Source organism: Ceratotherium simum, chromosome 11, assembly GCF_057802395.1.
Source record: "Ceratotherium simum simum isolate JZ-2026a chromosome 11, ASM5780239v1, whole genome shotgun sequence".
NCBI classification, from domain to species: domain Eukaryota; kingdom Metazoa; phylum Chordata; class Mammalia; order Perissodactyla; family Rhinocerotidae; genus Ceratotherium; species Ceratotherium simum.
In genome coordinates this window covers 49,535,509-49,554,411 of record NC_141910.1, presented here as the reverse complement: position 1 = coordinate 49,554,411, position 18,903 = coordinate 49,535,509, and the positions used below count along the sequence as shown (strand labels likewise).

General features: G+C 39.2%; 1 protein-coding gene across 1 annotated transcript in view; it reads right to left on the bottom strand.

Moving 5' to 3' along the window:
- Window positions 1-18,903, bottom strand: part of SRD5A2 (steroid 5 alpha-reductase 2) — a 59,388-nt gene that overhangs the window by 16,255 nt on the left and 24,230 nt on the right. The gene's annotated exons all lie outside the window — the stretch shown is intronic.

The window sequence follows — 18,903 nt, the reverse complement described above, 5'->3', positions numbered from 1 at the left end:
ATAGATTTTGCACATTTTTTGTTACATTTAATTCCAAGTTTCTTATCTTTTTTTATGTTACTGTGAATGAGATTTTCCATTTACATCTTCTAACTGGTTATTTTACATATAGAAGAAGGCCTTTGATTTTTTTAATGTGAATTTCATTCCCAGCCACTTCCTGAATTCCCTTGTTATTTATAACAGGTTTTTTTCCATGTATTTTCTAGGATTTCCCAAGTGTACCAGCATCTGCAAGTAATGTTACACTCCTGTCTTTAAAAGAATCTGGAAGCCTTCATTCTTTGACCATGCTCTGGAATGACATACGTAGCACTAGAACTAGCCAGTCTTTAAATATTTGGTAGAAGCCTTTTGTGAAATCAGTCTAGGACTGTATTATTGGGAGGAGGGGTTGTTAATATTGCTGACAATATCTCTATCTCTTTCATGGTAATTGGTTTGTTTAGATTATCTATGCCTTCTGGGGCATGTTGATAAATTCTGGAAAGCTTATATTTTCATAGAAAATCATTCAAGTTTTTAAATGTATTTATATCAGGCTGAGAAGATAATATTTTTATGATACTTTTAAACTCTCAGTATATTTTCTTATTACTCCGTCACTACAAGGATCTCCTATGCTGTCCTTTCATAGCCACAGCCATATGCCTATGCTCTCCCAACCCCTGGTAACCACTAATCTGTTTTCTCTTTCCATAGTTTTGTCATTTCAAGAAGATTATGTAAATAGAACCATACATATGTTAACTTTTGAAAGTGGCTTTTTCACTCAGCATAACTCCCTCAAGATTCATCCAAGTTCCAGGATACACTTGTAAGTGAAAAATGGAAGTTGCAAACTAGTATCTATAGTGTGCCAACTTTTTGTAATCAAGAAAGGGAAATGAGAATATATATACATATTTGCTTATTTTTCATAAGGCTTTATTTAGATAAAATTCACCCTTTTAAAGTGTAGAATTCAGTGATTTTTAGTATATTCACAAAGTTGTGCAACCATCACTATCTAATTCCAGAACATTTTCATCACCTCAAAAGGAAACACTGTACCTGTTGGCAGTCACTCCCAATTTCCTCCTCCCTCCTAGCTCCTCGCAACCACTAATCTACTATCTGTCTGTGAAGATTTGTTTATTCTGAACATTTCATACAAATGGAATCATACATATCGTCTTTTGTGACTGACTTCTTTCACTTAGCATAATGTTTTCAAAGTTCATCCATGTTGTAGGATGTAGCACTACTTCATTCCTTTTTTAGTCAAATAACATTCAGTTGTATGGCTATATCACATTTTGTTTACCCATTTGTCAGTTGATAGAAATTTGGGTTATTTCTACTTTTTAGCTACTATGAATAACGCTGCCATGAACATTCATGTCCAAATTTTGAATAAATATATGTTTTCATTCCTCTTGGATAGCTACCTAGGAGTGGAATTTCTGAGTCATACGTTTATGTTAACATTTTGAGGAATTAACAAACTGTTTACCAAAGTGACCATACTTGCTTACTTTTGCCAAAAAAAAAAAACTTTTAGGTTTTTTAGATAAATGAGAAACTAATTTTAAAAGATACTTATCTATAGAGGGCAGAGGGAAGGGAGAGGATAAAGGGTGGAAGGGATAGAGAGGGAAGTGAAACCTCACTGAATTTACCTTTTATATAATTTTGAAATTGGGACCATATAAATTCCTTTACATATTAAAAAAATTAAAAACATCAAAAATTGAAGAAAGAGGAAATTGTAAACTTGAAAACAAACTGAAACATGAACTCAATTGTATATAAAATTGGTAACACAAGCACACACACACAAAAAATCATTTCAAGTGATTTTTGAGCACAGTACTCTGTCTGTACTGTGGGATATAGTGGGTTATAGTCTAAGGACAGAAAGAATAGCATAAGAATAATAAACTTTAATTTATTTTATTTTTATCAGTAATACTGGTGCTGTAACATAAATTACTTTATGTATATTGTCAGATAGAGCAAGAAAGTAAATATGCCATTGTGATCGAGAACTAGGATTTTCAGTGTAAAAGAAAAAGATATGAAAATAAAATCAAATGAAAAGTTGTAATGTTAAATATGAATTGGAAATATCAATATGGATGCATGACTTTTATGTTTTATTGCGGTAACATTAGTTTATAACATTGTATATATTTCAGGTGTACATCATTATATTTCTATTTCTGCATGGATTACTCCATGTTCTCATGTTCACCACCCAAATACTAATTACAATCCATCACCACACACATGTGCCTAATTATCCCTTTCACCCTCCACCCTTCTCTCTTTCCCTCTGGTAAACACCAATCCAATCTCTGACTCTAAGTGTTTGTTTGTTGTTGTTTTTATCTACTACTTATGAGTGAGATCATACAGTATTTGACCTTCTCCCTCTGACTCGTTTCACTTAGCATAATACCCTCAATGTCCATCCATGTTGTCAGAAATGGCGGGATTTCATCATTTCTTATAGCTGAGTAGCATTCCATTGTGTATATATACCACATCTTCTTTATCCATTCATCCCTTGATGGGCACTTAGGTTGCTTCCAAGTCTTGGCTATTGTGAATAATGCTGCAATGAACACAGGGGTGCATGTATCTTTACACATTGGTGTTTTCACGTTCTTTGAATAAATACCCAGCAGTGGAATAGCTGGATCATATGGTAGTTCTAGCCTTAATTATTTGAGGAATCTCCATACTATTTTCTTTTTTTCTTTTTTTTTTTTCTTTTAATTTTTTGTTTATTGCAGTAACATTGGTTTATAACATTGTAAAAATTTCAGGTGTACATCATTGTACTTCTATTTCTGCATAGATTACATCATGTTCACCACCAAAATACTAATTACAACCCATCACCACACACATGTACCCAATTATCCCTTTCACCCTCCTCCCTCCCCCCTTCCCCTCTGGTAACCACCAATCCAATCTCTGTCCCTATGTGTTTGTTTATTGTTGTTATTATCTACTACTTAATGAAGGAAATCATACGGTATTTGACCTTCTCCCTCTGACTTATTTCACTTTGCATCATGCCCTCAATGTCCATCCATGTTGTCACAAATGGCTGGATTTCATCGTTTCTTATGGCTGAGTAGTATTCCATTGTGTATATATATCACAGCTTCTTTATCCATTCGTCCCTTGATGGGCACTTAGGTTGCTTCCAAGTCTTGGCTATCGTGAATAAGGCTACAATGAACACAGGGGTGCATGTACCTTTGCAAATTGGTGTTTTCAAGTTCTTTGGATAAATACCCAACAGTGGAATAGCTGGATCATATGGTAGTTCTATCGTTGATTTTTTGAGGAATCTCCATACTGTTTTCCATAGTGGCTGCACCAGTTTGCACTCCCACCAGCAGTGTATGAGAGTTCCCTTCTCTCCACAACCTCTCCAACACATGTTGTTTCCTGTCTTGTTAATTATAGCCATTCTGACGGGCGTGAGGTGATATCTCATTGTAGTTTTGATTTGCATTTCCCTGATAGTTAGTGATTTTGAACATCTTTTCATGTGTCTGTTGGCCATCTGTATATCTTCTTTGGAGAAATGTCTGTTCAGGTCTTTTGCCCATTTTTAATTGGGTTGGTAGTTTTCTTGTTGTTGAGATGCATGAGTTCTTTATATATTTTGGAGATTAAGCCCTTATCAGATGTATGGTTTGCAAATATCTTCTCCCAATTGTTAGGTTGTCTTTTCGTTTTGTTGATGGTTTCCTTTGCTGTGCAGAAGCTTTTTAGTTTGATGTAGTCCCATTTGTTTATTTTTTCTATTGTTTCTCTTGCCCGGTCAGATGTGGTGTTTGAAAAGATGTTGCTAAGACTGATGTCGAAGAGCGTACTGCCTATGTTTTCTTCTAGAACTTTCACAGTTTCAGGTCTTACATTCAAGTCTTTAATCCATTTGGAGTTAATTTTTGTGTATGGTGTAAGGTAAGAGTCTACTTTCATTTTTTTGCATATGGCTATCCAGTTTTCCCAACACCATTTGTTGAAGAGACTTTCTTTTCCCCATTGTATGTTCTTGGCTCCTTTGTCAAAGATTAGCTGTCCATAGATGTGTGGGTTTATTTCTGGGCTTTCAATTCTATTCCATTGATCTGTGTGTCTGTTTTTGTGTCAGTACCATGCTGTTTTGGTTACTATAGCTTTGTAGTATATTTTGAAATCAGGGAGTGTGATACCTCCAGCTTTGTTCTTTTTTCTCAGGATTCCTTTAGCTATTCGGGGTCTTTTGTTGTTCCATATAAATTTTAGGATTCTTTGTTCTATTTCTGTGAAAAATGTTGTTGGAACTTTGATAGGGATTGCATTGAATCTATAGATGGCTTTAGGAAGTATGGACATCTTAACTATGTTAATTCTTCCAATCCAAGAGCACGGAATATCTTTCCATTTCTTTGTGTCTTCTTCAATTTCTTTCAGAAATGTTTTATAGTTTTCGGTGTACAGATCTTTCACCTCTTTGGTTAAGTTTATTCCTAGGTATTTTATTCTTTTTGTTGCAATTGCAAATGGGATGGTATTCTTAATTTCTCTTTCTGCTACTTCGTTGTTAGTGTACAGAAATGCAACTGATTTTTGTATGTTGATTTTGTATCCTGCAACTTTACCATATTCGTTTATTACTTCTAAAAGTTTTCTGGTGGATTCTTTAGGGTTTTCTATATATAAAATCATGTCATCTGCAAATAGTGACAGTTTCACTTCTTCCTTTCCAATTTGGATCCCTTTTATTTCTTTCTCTTGCCTGATTGCTCTGGCTAGGACTTCCAATACGATGTTAAATAGGAGTGGTGACAGTGGGCATCCTTGTCTGGTTCCTGTTCTTAGAGGGATAGCTTTCAGTTTTTCACCATTGAGGATGATATTAGCTGTGGGTTTCTCATATATGGTCTTTATTATGTTGAGGTACTTTCCTTCTATACCCATTTTATTCAGAGTTTTTATCATAAATGGATGCTGGATCTTGTCAAATGCTTTCTCTGCATCTATTGAGATGATCATGTGATTTTTGTTCTTCATTTTATTAATGTGGTGTATTACGTTGATTGATTTGCGAATGTTAAACCATCCCTGCATACCTGGAATAAATCCCACTTGATCATGGTGTATAATCTTTTAACGTATTGTTGTATGCGATTTGCTAGTATTTTGTTGAGGATTTTCGCATCGATGTTCATCAGTGATATTGGCCTGTAATTTTCTTTTTGTATTGTCCTTGTCTGGTTTTGGTATCAGGGTAATGTCAGCTTCGTAGAATGAGTTAGGAGCTTCCCCCCCTCCTCAATTTTTTGGAAGAGTTTGAGAAGGATAGGTATTAAGTCTTCTTTGAATGTTTGGTAGAATTCACCAGGGAAGCCGTCTGGTCCTGGACTTTTATTTTTGGGGAGGTTTTTGATTACTGATTCGATCTCCTTACTGGTGATTGGTCTATTCAAATTCTCTACTTCTTCTTGATCCAGTTTTGGAAGGTTGTATGATTCTAAGAATTTATCCATTTCTTCCAGATTGTCGAATTGGTTGGCATATAGTTTTTCATAGTATTCTCTTATAATCTTTTGTATTTCTGAGGTGTCTGTTGTAACCTCTCCTCTTTCATTTCTGATTTTACTTATTTGTGCCTTCTCTCTTTTTTTCTTGGTGAGTCTAGCTAAAGGTTTGTCTATTTTGTTGATCTTTTCAAAGAACAAGCTCTTGGTTTTATTAATTTTTTCTATTGTTTTTTTGGTCTCTATTTCATTTATTTCTGCTCTGATTTTTATTATTTCCCTTCTTCTACTGATTTTGGGCTTTGTTTGTTCTTCTTTTTCCAGTTCCTTTAGGTGCATTGTTAGATTGTTTATTTGAGATTTTTCTTGTTTGTTGAGATAGGCCTGTATTGCTATAAACTTCCCTCTTAGAACCGCTTTTGCTGTATCCCATAAATTCTGGCATGTCGTATTTTCATTTTCATTTGTCTCCAGGTATTTTTTGATTTCTTCTTTGATTTCTTCATTAACCCAGTCGTTGTTCAGTAGCATTTTGTTTAATCTCCATGTATTTGTGGCTTTTCTGATTTTCTTCCTATAGTTGATTTCTAGTTTCATACCTTTGTGGTCAGAAAAGATGCTTGGTATTATTTCAATCTTCTTAAATTTATGGAGACTTGTTTTGTGGCCTAATATGTGATCAATCCTGGAGAACGTTCCATGTGCATTTGAAAAGAACGTGTATTCTTCGGTTTTTGGATGGAATGCTCTGTATATATCTACTAGGTCCATCTGTTCTAGTGTGTCGTTTAAGGCCAATGTTTCCTTATTGATCTTCTGTTTGGATGATCTATCCGTTGGTGTAAGTGGAGTGTTAAAGTCCCCTACTATTATTGTGTTACTGTCTATTTCTGTTTTTATGTCTGTTAATAATTGCTTTATATATTTAGGTGCACCTACATTGGGTGCGTAGATATTTACAAGTGTTATATCTTCTTGTTGGATTGTTCCCTTGATCATTATGTAATGCCCTTCTTTGTCTCGTTTTACAGTTTTTGTTTTAAAGTCTATTTTGTCTGATATGAGTACTGCTACCCCAGCTTTCTTTTCATTGCCATTTGCGTGGAGTATCTTTTTCCATCCCTTCACTTTCAGTTTGTGAGTGTCTTTAGGTCTGAAGTGTGTCTCTTGTATGCAGCATATATATGGGTCTTGTTTTTTTATCCAGTCAGCCACCCTATGCCTTTTAATTGGAGCATTTAGTCCATTGACGTTTAAAGTAGCTATTGATAAGTATGTACTTACTGCCATTTTGTAACTTTTTTTTTTTTTTCGCAGTGTTTTAGTAGTCCTTCTCTGTTCCTTACTTCTTCTATACAGAATTGATGGTCACTTTAGTTTGACCTCTGTCTGAAAGCTGTACTCTTTAACTACCCTCCTCCCTCCTTTTATGTTTTTGATATCATATCCAACCTCTTTTTTGTGCATTTGTATCCATTACGTTCTGATCGTGGAAATAGATAATTTTTCCTATTTGTTGTCTTCTCTTTTCCCCTTAAATCAGTCCCTTTAACATTTCTTGTAACACTGGTTTCTTGGTGACAAACTCCTTTAATTTTTGCTTATCTGGGAAAATTTTGATCTCTCCTTCCATTTTGAACGATAACCTTGCTGGGTAGAGTATTCTTGGCTGTAAGTTTTTTCCTTTTAGCACTTTAAATATATCATGCCATTCTCTTCTAGCCTGTAAGGTTTCTGCTGAGAAGTCAGCTGATAGCCTTATGGGGTTTCCTTTGTATGTAACTTGACATTCTCTTGTGGCTTTTAGGATTCTCTCTTTATCTTTAATTCTGGACATTTTGATTATGATGTGTCTTGGTGTGGGCCTCTTTGGGTTTATCTTGTTTGGGGCTCTCTGTGCCTCCTGTACCTGGATGTCTGTTTCCTTCCTTAGGTTAGGGAAGTTTTCATCTATTATTTCTTGAAATAGATTCTCTGCCCCCTTGTCTCGCTCTTCTCCTTCCGGGACACCTATAACACGGATGTTAGTGCGCTTGATGTTGTCCCAGAGGTCCCTTAGACTGTCCTCAGTCTTTTTAATTCTTTTCTCTTTTACCTGTTCACCTTGGGTAATTTCTTCTAGTCTTTCTTCCAGCTCACAGATCCGTTCTTCTGTATCCTCTACTCTGCTTCTGAGTCCCTCTAATGAGTTTTTCATTTCCAGTATTGTATTCTTCATTTCTGATTGGTTCTTTTTATATCTTCCATTTCTTTGTTGACATTCTCACTGAGTCCATCTATTCTTCTCCCCAGATCAGTGAGCATCCTTAACACTCTTAGTTTGAACTCTCTGTCAGGTAGGTTGCTCATTTCTGTTTCACTAAGTTCCTTTTCTGGGGTTTTGTCCTGTTCCCTTACTTGGAATGTATTCTTTTGCCTCTTCATTTTGCCTCTTTCCCTGTGCTTGTGTCTACTTATTAGGTAGGTCAGCTACGTCTCCTGCTCTTGGATAGGTGACCTTATGTAAGTGATGGCTTAGGAGGCTTCCAGTGTGCTTCCCTCAGTTCTCAATGTTCCAGGGGTGACCCCTATGTGGACTACGTGTATCCTTCTGCTGTGGCCTGTTTGCTCTCCCTGTAGGCGCCCAGGGAGGCTGAGTTATGCTCCTGGCCAGCTGTTGTAATGCTCAGCTGCTTGTAGTTGTTGTGGGCCCTTCAGTCTCTTTATCAGCTGTGGGGAGCCCCAGCACAGTTGGCTGCAAGTTCTAATACCACATTTGTGTTGCAGTATTTCTTTTAAGTGAGTAGCCCCCCCCCCCGTGGCAGGTTGTTAGGCTCAGGGCCTTACAATTGCTGTAAGCCTCTAGCCTATTAGGTCTCTTGTCAGCTCTCTGAGGATTGCAGCTGGGTGGGGCTGGCCTCAGGCACAGGAGCACCCAATTGTTTCAGGTTTTGGAAGGTGGAGCAAACCTCCTATGTGGGTCTTTGAGAAGTACAAGTCTTCTGTGGCTGAGAAGCCCTGCCGCCCACAGGTCCACACACACAGTCAACACAGTCCTGCCCCGTGTGAGCGCCCTGACCTCCCCAAGTGGACCCAGTCTCTCCACGGCGGGAGCCCCACACACTCTGCCACCGCCCCACACTCTCCACCCGCTCCTTGTGCACACCCTGCCCCGCTCAAGTCAGCTCAGTTGCCAGGCTGCAGAGAATCCAGTCACCAATCTATGCAGGCCCACACGTTGCCTGAGGGCTTGTTGTTGGGTGGGGCTAGTCTCTAGGGTGGGCTGCCTGCCCTGGCTGAGCTGGATTAAATCGGTGCTCTAGCGGGTGGGGCAGACCCTGGGCTAGCAGGTCTCAGGGAGAACTCCAATGGCGTCTGTGTCAGCACGCTCACACCAGGCCACAAAAATGGCCGCCGCCAATGTCCCAGTCCCTGGAGAGGTCTCACCCCTCACCGAGATGCACTCAGGGCCTATTAGGTGAGTCTCTTGTCACCGAAGCACTGTGCACCTTTCTTTCTGGTGATTTTAGGATGCTTTCTGGAACGGGTGAGTTTGTGCGCGGGCCCTTTAAGAGCCAGTTTTAGTTTCTTTGTGAACCGGGTTTTCTGGGGGTACTCCCCAATGCTTTAGTAGCAGGCAAAGTCAGATATTATGCTGCTAGTCTCAATTGTGCTGGGTCCACAAAATGCCCACAGCGGGGGCGCTCCCCGGCTCAGGGCCCCGCGCCTCCAGGGAGGCTGCGTACCTGTGAGCTGCTCCCGGCGGCCGTGAAGGTGGTGGCTTGTGAAGGCGGCGTTTTTCCTCTCCAGAAGGGAGTCTCTGCCTCTTCTACCCCAGTTAGGATTGTCCGTTGTTGCAGGAGTTCCTCTTATCCAGTTTTCAGTTCTGTCTCAGGGGTAATTTTTCCACGAGTAGTTGTAAATTGGCTGTGTCCACGGGAGGAGGTGAGTTCAGAGTCTGCCTACGCCGCCATCTTGACTCCGCCCTCTCCATACTATTTTCCATAGTGGCTGCACCAGTTTGCACTCCCACCAGCAGTGTATGAGAGTTCCCTTCTCTCCACATGCTCTCCAACACTTGTGGTTTCCTGTCTTGTTAATTATAACCACTCTGATGGGCGTGAGGTGTTATCTCATTGTAGTTTTGATTTGAATTTCCTTGATAGTTAATGATGTTGAACATCTTTTCATGTCCTGTTGGCCATCTGTATATCTTCTCTGGAGAAATGTCTGTTCAGGTCTTTTGCCCATTTTTTAATTGGGTTGTTAGTTTTTTTGTTGTTGAGATGTACGAGTTCTTTATATATTTTGTATATTAACCCATTATCAGATATATGGTTTGCAAATATCTTCTCCCAATTGTTTGGTTGTCTTTTTGTTTTGTTGATGGTTTCCTTTGCTGTGCAGAAGCTTTTTAGTTTGATGTAGTCCCATTTGTTTATTTTTTCTGTTGTTTCTCTTGTTGGATCAAACATGATGCTTCAAAATATGTTGCTGACTGATGTCGAAGAGCGTACTGCCTATGTTTTCTTTTAGAAGTTTTGTGGTTTCAGGTCTTACATTCAAGTCTTTAATCCATTTTGAGTTAACTTTTGTGTATGGTGTAAGATAATGGTGTATTTTCATTCTTTTGCATGTGCCTGTCCAGTTTTCTCAACACCATTTATTGAAGAGACTTTCCTTTCTCCATTGTATGTTCTTGGCTCCCTTGTTGAAAATTAGCTGTCTATAGAAGTGTGGGTTTATTTCTGGGCTTTCAATTCTATTCCATTGTTCTGTGTGTCTGTTTCTGTGCCAGTACCATGCTCTTTTGGTTACTATAGCTTTATAGTATATTTTGAAGTCAGGGTGTGTGATATCTCCAGCTTTGTTCTTTTGTCTCAGGATTCCTTTGGCTATTTGGGGTCTTCGGTTGTTCCATATAAATTTTAGGATTCTTTGTCCTATTTCTGTGAAAAATGTTGTTGGAACTTTGATAGGGATTGCATTGAATCTATAGATTGTTTTAGGAATTATGGACATTTTAACTATGTTAATTCTTCCAATCCAAGAGCACGAAATATCTTTCCATTTCTTTGTGTCTTCTTCATTTCTTTCAGCAATGTTTTATAGTTTTCAGTGTACAGATCTTTCACTTCTTTGGTTAAGTTTAGTCCTAGGTATTTTATTCTTTTTGTTGCAATTGTAAATGGGATTGTATTCTTAATTTCTCTTTCTGCTACTTCATTGTTAGTGTATAGAAATGAAACTGATTTTTGTATGTTGATTTTGTATCCTGCAACTTTACCATATTCATTTATTACTTCTAAAAGTTTTTTGGTGGATTCTTTAGGGTTTTCTGTATATAAAATCATGTCATCTGCAAATAGTGACAGTTTCACTTCTTCTTTTCCCATTTGGATTCCTTTTATTTCTTTGTCTTGCCTGATTGCTCTGGCTAGGACTTCCAATACTATGTTAAATAGGAGGGGTGAGAGTGGGCATCCTTGTCTGGTTCCTGTTCTTAGAAGGATATCTTTCAGGTTTTCACCATTGAGGATGATATTAGCTGTGGGTTTGTCATATATGGTCTTTATTATGTTGAGGTACTTTCCTTCTATACCTATTTTATTCAGAGTTTTTATCATAAATGGATGCTGTATCTTGTCAAATGCTTTCTCTGCGTCTACTGAGATGATCATGTGATTTTTATTCATTTTATTAATGTGGTGTATCACGTTGATTGATTTGCAAATGTTGAACCATACCTGCATACCTGGAATAAATCCCACCTGATCATGGTGTGTAATCATTTTAATGTATTGTTGTATGTGATTTGCTAGTATTTTGTTGAGGATTTCTGCATCTATGTTCATTAGTGATATTGGCCTGTAATTTTCTTTTTTTGTATTGTCCTTGTCTGGTTTTGGTATCAGGGTAATGTTGGCTTCGTAGAATGAGTTAGGGAGCTTCCCCTCCTCTTCAATTTTGGAAGAGTTTGAGAAGGATATGTATTAAGTCTTCTTTGAATATTTGGTAGAATTCAGCAAGGAAGCCCTCTGGTCATGGACTTTTATTTTTTAGGAGGATTTTGATTACTGTTTTGATCTCCTTGCTGGTATTTGGTCTATTCAAATTGTCTATTTCTTCTTGATTCAGTTTTGGAAGGTTGTATGATTCTTAGAATTTATCCATTTCTTCTAGATTTTCCCATTTGTTGGCATATAGCTTTTCATAGTATTCTCTTATAATCTTTTGTATTTCTGAGGTGTCCATTGTAATTTCTCCTTTTTTGTTTCTGATTTTACTTATTTGAGCCTTCTCTCTTTTTTTCTTGGTGAGTCTAGCTAAAGGTTTGTCTATTTTGTTGATCTTTTCAAAGAACAAGCTCTTGGTTTTATTAATTTTTTCGATTGTTTTTTTAGTCTCTATTTCATTTATTTCTGCTCTGATTTTTATTATTTCCCTTCTTCTACTGATTTGGGGCTTTGTTCTTCTTTTTCCAGTTCCTTTAGGTGCATTGTTAGATTGCTTATTTGAGATTTTTCTTGTTTGTTGAGATAGGCCTGTATTGCTATAAACTTCCCTCTTAGAACCGCTTTTGCTGTATCCCATAAATTCTGGCATGTCGTATTTTCATTTTCATTTGTCTCCAGGTATTTTTTGATTTCTCCTTTGATTTCTTCATTGAACCAATCGTTGTTCAGTAGCATTTTATTTAATCTCCACATATTTGTGGCTTTTCTGATTTTCTTCCTATAGTGATTTCATACCATTGTTGTCAGAAAAAATGCTTGGTATTATTTCAATCTTCTTAAATTTATGGAGACTTGTTTTGTGGCCTAATATGTGATCAAGCCTAGAGAATGTTCCATGTGCATTAAAGAATGTGCATTCTTCAGTTTTTTGATGGAATGTTCTGTGTATATCTACTAGGTCCATCTGTTCTAGTGTGTCATTTAAGGCCAATATTTCCTTATTGGTCTTCTGTTTGGATGATCTATCCATTGGTTTAAGTGGAGTGTTAAAGCCCCCTACTATTGTTGCGTTACTGTCTGTTTCTCCTTTCATGTCTGTTAATAATTGCTTTACACATTTAGGTGCTGCTGTGTTGGGTGCACAGATATTTACAAGTGTTATATCCTCTTGTTGGATTGTTCTCTTGATCATTACATAGTACCCTTCTTTGCTTCTTGTTACAGTTTTTGTTTTAAAGTCTATTTTGTCTGATATGAGTATTGCTACCCCAGCTTTCTTTTCATTGCCATTAGCATGCAGTATCTTTTTCCATCCCTTCACTTTCAATTTGTGAGTGTCTTTAGGTCTTAAGTGTGTCTCTGTGTATATATACACAGAATATATATGAGTCTTGTTTTTTTTATCCAATCAGCCACCCTATTCCTTTTAATTGGAACATTTAGTCCATGGCATTTAAAGCAGCTATTGATAAGTATGTACTTACTGCCATTTTTTAACTTTTTTTTCTGGGTGTTTTAGTAGTTCTTCTCTGTTCCTTTCTTCTTCTCTTGCTGTCTTCCCTTGTGGTTTGACGGCTTTCTTTAGTATTATGTTTGGGTTCCTTTCTCTTAGTTTTTTGTGTATTTATTATAGGTTTCTGGATCGTGATTACCATGGGGTTCATACATAGTACCTACATATACAGCAATCTATATTAAGTGGATGGTCTCTTTAGTTTGACCTCTATTTGAAAACTCTACTTTTTAACTCCCCTCCCCCAACATTTTATGTTTTTGATATCTTATCTAACCTCTTTTTTGTGCATTTGTATCCATTACCCTCTTATCATGGAAATAGATAATTTTTCCTATTTGTGGTCTTCTCTTTCCCCCTTAAATAAGTCCCTTTAGCATTTCTTGTAGTACTGGTTTGTTGGTGACAAACTCCTTTAATTTTTGCTTGTCTGGGAAACTTTTTATCTCTCCTTCCATTTTTAATGATAACCTTGCCAGGTAGAGTATTCTTGTCTGCAGGTTTTTTCCTTTTAGAACTCTAATATATCATACCACTCTCTTCTAGCCTGTAAGATTTCTGCAGAGAAGTCAGCTGATAGCCTTATGGGGTTTCCTTTGTATGTAACTTGTCTTTCTCTTGTGGCTTAGGATTCTGTCTTTATTTTTAATTCTGGACATTTTAATTATGATGTGTCTTGGTGTAGGCCTCTTTGGGTTTATCTTTTTGGTGCTCTCTGTGCTTCCTGTACCTGGATGTCTGTTTCCTTCCTTAGGTCAGGAAAGTTTTCAGCTATTATTTCTTCAAATAGATTCTCTGCTGCCTTGTCTCTCTCTTCTCCTTCTGGGACACGTATAATTCAAATGTTAGTCCACTTGATGTTGTCCCAGAGGTCCCCTAGACTGTCCTCATTCCTTTTAATTCTTTTTAATTCTTTTTTCTTTTATCTATTTAGCTTGGGTTTTTCTTCTAGTCTTTCTAGTCTTCTAGTCCAACTTGCAGATCCATTCTTCTGTATCCTCTACTCTGCTTTTGAGTCCTTCTAATGAATTTTTCTTTTCCAGTATTGTATTCTTAATTTCTGATTGGTTCTTTTTTATATCTTCCATTTCTTTGCTGACATTCTCACTGAGTTCATCCATTCTTCTCCCAAGATCAGTGAGCATCCTTAACACTCTTTGTTTGAACTCTCTGTCGGGTAGGTTGCTCATTTCTGTTTCATTTAGCTCCTTTTCTGGGATTTTGTCCTGTTCCTTTACTTAGAACATATTCCTTTGCCTCCTCATTTTGCCTCTTTCCCTGTGCTTGTGTCTCTGTATTAGGTAGGTCAGCTACATCTCCTGATCTTGGAGAGGTGACCTTATATAAGTGATGCCTTATGAGGCCCAGCAATGTGCTTCCCTCAGTTCCAAATGTTCCAGGAGTGACCCCTATGTGGGCTACATGTGTCCTTCTGTTGTGACAGAGTTGCTCTTCCCATAGGTGCCCAGGGAGGCTGAGCTGTCCCTCTGGCCAGCTGTTGCAATGCTCAGCTTCTTGTAGTTGTTGTGGGTCCTTCAGTCTCTTTATCAGGTGTGGGGAGTCCCAGCACAGTTGGCTGCAAGGTCTAATAGCATATTCCTGTTACAGTATTTCTTTTAAGTGAGTAGGCCACCAGTGTGGCTGGTTATTAGGCTCAGAGGCTTACAATTGCTATAAGCCTCCAGCCTTTAAGTCTCTTGTCAGCTGTCTGAGGATTGCAGCTGCGTGGGGCTGGCCTTTGGCACAGGAGCACCCAATTGTTTCAGGCTTTGGAAGGTGGGACCAATCCCCTATGTGGCTATTTGAGAAGCACAAGTCTTCTGCAGCTGACAAGCCCCACGCCCACAGGTCCACACACACAGTCAACACAGTCCTGTCCTGTGCATGCACCCTGACATCCTGAAGTGGACCCAGTCTCTCCAAGGCAGGAGCCCCATGCACTCCACCACTGCCCCACACTCTCCACCCACTCCTCACATGCCCTGCCCCACAGAGGTGGACCCACTTGCCAGGCTGCAGAGAATCCAGGCAGTTCACTTAGCAGGCCCACAAGTTGCCCAAGGGCTTGTTGTTGGGTGGGGCCAGTCCCTAGGGTAGGCTACCTGCTCTAGCTGAGCTGGATTAAATTGGTGCTCTAGTGGGTGGGGCAGACCCTTGGCTAGCAGGCCAGGGGAAGAACTCCAATCGCGCCTGCAAGTGTCTGCGTCAGCACGCCCACACCAAGTCAAAACAATGGCCGCCGCCAATGTCCCAGTCCCTGGAGGTGTCTCACCTCTCACCAAGATGCACTCAGAGCCTATCAGAGGAGTCTCTTTTCACCAAAGGACTGTGCACCTTTCTTTCTGGTAATTTTGAGTTGCTTTCTGAAACAGGTGAATTTGTGCATGGGCCCTTTAAGAGCCAGCTTTAATTTCTTTGTGAACCAGCTTTTCTGGGGGTATTCCCCAATGTTGTTAGTAGTAAGCAAAGTTAGATATTATGCCACTCGTCTCGGTTGTGCTGGGTCCAAAAAATGCCTATAGCGGGAGCGCTCCCTGGCTCAGGGCCCCCGCTCCTCCAGGGAGGGCTGCGTACCTTTGGGTTGCTCCCGGGCGACCGTGAAGTGCTGCAGCTTGTGAAGGTGGTATTTTTTCTCTCCAGAAGGGAATTTCTGCCTCTTCCACCTCAATTATGATTGTTGTTTGTTGCGGGGGTTCCTCTTATCCAGTTTTCGGTTCTCTCTCGGGTGATTTTTCCAAGAGTAGTTGTAAATTGGCTGTGTCCACGGGAGGAGGTGAGTTCAGAGTCTGCCTATGCTGCCATCTTGACTTCTCTAGCCTCAGATTCATGATTTTTAGAACTGGCCCTCTCAAACACCTAAGACTAATAACACACCAGCAGCAACAAGCCCACTGAGCAACCAGGTCTTCATTTATAAACATCATTCCCTAAAGGAAGTGGGGCACCATGGAGAAATATCACGATCATTGCAGATCAGAGGCACAAGCAGAAAAGCACAAGGTGAATCAGAGACGTTTTGTTGTGTTGGAAAGTAAGGAAACAACTGAAGATTAAAAGAGAGACAGGGGGTTGTCAAAATTACATAGATGCCAACTGGAAAGGAGTTCTACTGGCCAAATTTGTGATAAATTGGGTATAAAAAGGAATAATGACTGTAGTTGATTATAAACATCTGTAAACTGAGGTTAATCATTACCACCTCACTGGATTCTCATAAAAATTAAATAAGATGATGCAAGAAAAAGTGCCTGACCCAGGATAGTTGCTGAATAATTTGTTTCTCCTCCCATTCATTCCCCATGAGAAATTTGAGGGTCTAAAGGTGGCTTAAAGTTTTTAAAGGAAAAGAGCCCTGGAAGGCTACAGAAAGACCTTAAAAAATAGTTGTTTTCCTCCCCATGTGGCCTGTCAGTGTCAACAATGCCTCCAAAACAGGGCCAAAATTCAAAGCCCTTGCCTTCCAAAAGCCCAGGACATAGTGCACACAGACATGCTTCCAAATTAAACCATGTATGCTCCCCACCCCCGCTCTCTGGCCCTTCTAAGTCTAAATGCGAAGTCAATACTCATTGCATCTCATCCAAAGGAGTATGTCTTAGTCAGGACAGGTTCACTACTGTAATAAACAACTTCAATGTATCAGAGGTTCCACAGACTAAAAGCTCATTTCTTGCTCATTCCACAGTGCAATGCTATTCAGGGGTGATGCTCTGCTCCAAAATCATTCAGGACTGAGGCTCTTCCAGGGACCTTCCTCCTCTCTCTGGCAGACAAAGGAAGAGAGAGCGCATGGAGGATTGTGTAGAAGGTTTTCTTATGGGCCAGGCTGCTGGCTGGAAATGGCATGTATGACCCCACCCTCATACCTTTGGCCTCACTCAATTGCAAGGGAGAGTAGGAAATGTAGCCTAGCTGGATTTCCCAGCAGGAAAAGGAACAGATGTTTGGTTAAACACCCAGCACAGGCAAAAGGCTCTGGAAAGCCAGGAGTCCTGGAGAACAAATGAAATTCTTCTGTCTGAATGAGTTTGCTCTTGGAAAGCCAGAAGCAGTTCAAAATAAATATTTCAATGTAGAAAGTGATAAAAACAAATGAAGAGGGAGGGAAAGAGAGTCAAGTAGCCCAAGAGGCTGACAATTAGTGCTGTGGAGGGTTGCAGGTGAGTTTCACCTTCAGATCCCATGCCCCACATATGGCCGGAGACTCAGTTTCCCAGATTTGGGACCACTTCACTTTAATTCCCTCCTATACTTCTAAAGTAAATTTTCATTCTTTATTTGTTCTGATATAGAGATTGATAGTACTCTGTAAATATGAAATTTTCTATCACTGCTAAGTAAATATTCATTTAGGGGAATTCTTATTGGAAAGGGTTAACTGAAATTGCAAATCCAAATTAAACCTAAGAAACAACCTTTAAAATTACACATCTTGCATAGACCAACTCATATTTAACTAAATCTTCTTCAAATATAAATGCTATTGCTAAGATTATCAAGCCTATCGAAGACTTTTCACTATATGAAATTTTAGACTTCATTGTCAATCAAAATAAATTCAAATTTTATATATAAATATAAGGTTTCCATATATCTATTTACTTGTTATGTGTAGTAATAATTCCTTCCTCAATTTCATTCCCCCTTTATCCTCCACCCCACTTTTCCGCTTTTTTTTTTTTTTAGCAAAACTCCTCCAAAGAGTTGTCTACACTTGCCCTCTCTGTCTTCTCTTCTTCTCCTCCCCACCCATAGAAACTGATCTTGGCGAGACCACCAGAGACCTTTACATTTCCAAATCCAAGAGCCAATTTTCAGCTCTCTTCTTACTTGACAAGTTAATCACTCCATCTTTCTGGAAACACTTTCTTTGCACAGCTTCCAGCACACCACTTTCTCTCGGTTCTTCTCCTATTTCACTGATTTCTCCTTATTTTCCTTTGCTGGTTTCTCTTCATCCCCTTGACCTCTAAATATTGGAGTGCCCCAGAGCTCAGGACTCTTTTCTTCTTTATTTACTGTGTATGTGATTTACGTCTAGTCTCATATCTTTAAATATCTATAGAATGACAGCTCCCAAATTTATGTCTCCAGACAAGATGTCTGCAGTCCTTGAACTCAGACTTACGTGGCCAACTTCCTACTAGACATCTAGTTTACAGGATATTGCAAACTTAATACATCTAAACCCAAACCCCTGATTCCTCACCCTTCCCAAAACCTGAACCTTCCCAAGTCTACCCCATCTCAGTATACAGCAAGTTCATTCTTCCAGTTGGTCAGACTGAAGACCTTGAACCATTGTTGACTTTTCTCTCTCTCTCTTTCTCTCTTATCCTACCTAAAATCTATTAGCAAATCCTGTCAGCTCTACCTTTAAAATATTTCCAGAAACTGGCCACACCTCACCAACTCTATCTGAGTTCAGGCCATCATTAAACCTCCTGGCTATTTGCAAAAGCCTGCTCACTTGACCTGTACTTCCTCCACTGTAGTGCATCCTCCACAGAGCGGACAGAGTAAAGCTGTAAGCTGGATCATATTATGTCCCTCTGAAAAAGACCCTCACAGCTAAGGAAAAGCCCAAATCCTTGTGATTGCCCTCAAGGTTCTACACAGTCTGGTTCCCCAACTACAACTCTGACTTCATCTACCACTTTGCCCCTTGCCCACCTCACTCCAGCCACTCTGGCCTCCCTGCTGTTACCTGAACAGGCCCAGTATGTGCCACCTCAGACCTTTGTTGCCTCCCTGGAGAGCTCCTCCCCAAATATCCACAGGCCTCACTTTTTTTCACATTTCTGCTCAAATATTATCTTCGCTGACCACCCTATATATAATACGAAACCTCCAATGCCTCCAGCATTCATTGTCCTCCTAAACCTGCATTCCATTTTCCAATAGCACTTTTCACTATGTAACATAC